Raw genomic sequence first — 2,838 nt, 5'->3', positions numbered from 1 at the left:
ACAGGAAAGTTCAAAAATATAGCTCCCGAGCCTGGGAGATCACTGGGTGATTATGCTAGACCTGACTACAATCATAGTTTATCAATTGTTAGACCACCTCCAATTGCAGCTAATAATTTCGTGTTGAAGCAAGGGTTGCTTCAAACCATTCAGAATTATTGTGTTTTCAGAGGAAAGACGAACGAAGATCCAAACACACATCAGATGGACTTCGAGGAGATTATGAAAACCTTTCAATACAACGGGGTGTCACAAGATACAGTGTACTTAAAGGCATTCTCCTTTTCGCTCTAAGATGATGCAAAGTAGTGGCTTCAGAGCTTGCCCATAGGATTGATTAGAACATGGTATGAGATGACCAGAAAATTTCTTGATAAATATTTCTCCTAAGCTAAAACGGGCAAGTTTAGAAGAGAAATCCATAACTTCTGCCAAAAAGAGATTGAAACTATTTTTGAAGCATGGGAGAGGTTTAAGGTGATAGTTCAAAAGTGTCAACATAGCGAAATTGAACTCTAGATGCAACTCTAAGACTTTTGGGATGGATTGATACCGGCCTCGCGTAGAACATTGAGCAATGCAGCTGGAGGCCCGTTGATGAAAAAGACTCCAGAGGAGATAGTTACAATTCTTGATATCTGAAGATGCTAATTAGTGGCCCTCTGAGAGTGCTGAGAGAAGAAGATCAACTGGTGTTCACCAAGTTGATGCTAATACATTTGTGTAGGTACAGCTTGATGCTATAGCTAAAGAAATACGAATGCTAACCTTCGCAATGATACAAAGTGAGCCTCATGCGGTTTGTGATATATGTGAATGAGGACACCCTACTCATAAGTGTCAAGCCTTAACTGAGGAAGTGAATGTTGCGGGTAATTACAATTTTAATGCAATAGGTCAGAAACATCCTGATTTTTCATGGAGTTCACGTGGGGGTACCACAAATCCATGGCAACAAAACAATCCCAGATTCCAGGGACAAGGAGCTCCTGGTTTTATGAATCAACAAAGACGGAAGTTTCAGCCTCAACAGCCCAATCATCTTGGTCTAAAAGATCTAATGAAGGCCTTCATTGTGAAATTTGATGAAAGATTTGAAGTACAAATGACATCAATTCGAAGTTTAGAGAAACAAGTGGGACAGATTGCAACCATATTATCTAAGAGGGTTCCAGGAAATCTCCCGGATGATACTAAAAGAAATCCCAAAGAAACAGTGAATGTTGTAACTTTGAGAAGTGGGCAAGTGTTGAAAGACCCCACCCCGATCCAAAAAAGATGTGATACTTGAAAAAGAAAGTGTGGAGCAGCTGAAAAGTGATGATGACAAGAAGAAGAAAGGACCAAAGAAAGCTGAGAAAAAGAGGAAGGGAAAAAATTCGAGAAAGGGAGGAATATGAGGAGAGCAAGCATATGCCTGGGCTACCTTTCCCTCAAAAGCTATGTAGAGAAACGCTGGACAAGCAATTTGAGAGATTTCCGGATGTGCTGAAACAGTTTCATGTAAACTTATCATTAACAGGAGTGCTCTCACAAAAGCCTTCTTATGCTAAATTTTTGAAAACGATCATTACAAAGAAGAGGAAAGTAGAGGAGACCTCAGTGGTCAAGCTCATAAGCATTGCAGCGCGATATTGCAGAATAAACTCCCACAAAAGTGTGGAGATCTATGGAGTTTTACTATACCTTGCTCTTTAGGAACTATCAATTTTGACAAAACTTTATGTGATTCTGGTGCATCAATTAATATAATGCCTCTGTCTATAGATAGAAAACTGGAGAAGGAGGTTGGAGAGATAAGGTCTGCACTAATATCTTTGCAGCTGGCAAACCAAACGACTTTAATACCCGAAGGAATAGTGGAAGATGTGTTAATTTGGGTGGATAAAATCGTATTTCCTATGGATTTTATAGTGGTAAATATGGAGGAAATCAAGGAGGTCCCCCTCATCCCAGGAAGATAATTCTTAGCAACGAGTAGAGATATATTAGATATACACGAGAGAAAACTCATGCTTAGAGTGGGTGAGGAGACTATGACTTTTAAGATGGACGTAAGAAAGGGGGCACAAAAGGACAAGCTAGTTGCGAGTGCTGAGTGGAAAGATAAGTGCGGGATGTACCTAAATAAGTCCGAGAAGAACCTGTTCGCATGGATGTGTGCATTAGTTCGGGCAGGATGAATGGAGCCCGACTTTGACTCAGACCCCGACTAGATATTCAGGAAGTTTCCTTTACCTTAAGCTTTTTAATAGTGTGTCATGGGGACATGTCACAACTTAAAGTGTGGGGTGGGGGATATTTGTATGTATGTTTGTATATGTGTTTCTTTTTGTTAGTTGTAGTTGTTAGAGTTAGAAAACAAAATTTAAAATTTTCGATTTTTCCCGACTATGGATATCATCGACAGGTTTCTTGAGGGATTTAAGTTGAAGGAAAAAGACAAAAAGATTTTCTTTTTTAGGTAGTGTAATAAGACCCCCTTCGATTTTCTTTGTGTCGCGGTTCTTTTTCAAGGGTTTTATTTGAACCGGGTGTAGCTAGTTTTTTATTTTTTAGGAGTATGAAACCTTGTGCTATGATTAGAATTGAAGGCAATATCTCTTGACTTTATTGTACCTTGAGAATAGTAAGTGCTTTAGTTGTGACGCTTAGGCTCAGTTTTTGACTCTTGTATAAGTGTCCTAAATTGTATGATCTTAACTTTGCCTAACTGTTTTGACTAGAGTGTCTTGATGAGTCCGATCCTTAGTGAGCTACGTGCCATGTGTGTGTGAGGTTTTGGGTATTCTGTGGCTTGCAGTTGATGTCTAGAACTTGTATTGTGTGTTTGCAAAG

The 2,838-nt window shown here is 39.4% G+C and overlaps 1 non-coding gene across 1 annotated transcript; it reads right to left on the bottom strand.

The window, feature by feature from the left end:
• Window positions 1–402: 402 nt before the first annotated feature.
• LOC117278917 (small nucleolar RNA R71) lies at window positions 403–509 on the bottom strand. Its single transcript, XR_004509277.1, has one exon. It is a non-coding gene; the product is annotated as a small nucleolar RNA R71 (small nucleolar RNA).
• Window positions 510–2,838: the final 2,329 nt, after the last annotated feature.

The sequence above is a fragment of the Nicotiana tomentosiformis genome, chromosome 10 (assembly GCF_000390325.3).
Source record: "Nicotiana tomentosiformis chromosome 10, ASM39032v3, whole genome shotgun sequence".
NCBI classification, from domain to species: Eukaryota; Viridiplantae; Streptophyta; class Magnoliopsida; order Solanales; family Solanaceae; genus Nicotiana; species Nicotiana tomentosiformis.
Note: the sequence above shows the minus strand (reverse complement) of the source record. Positions and strands in the feature narration are given on the sequence as shown.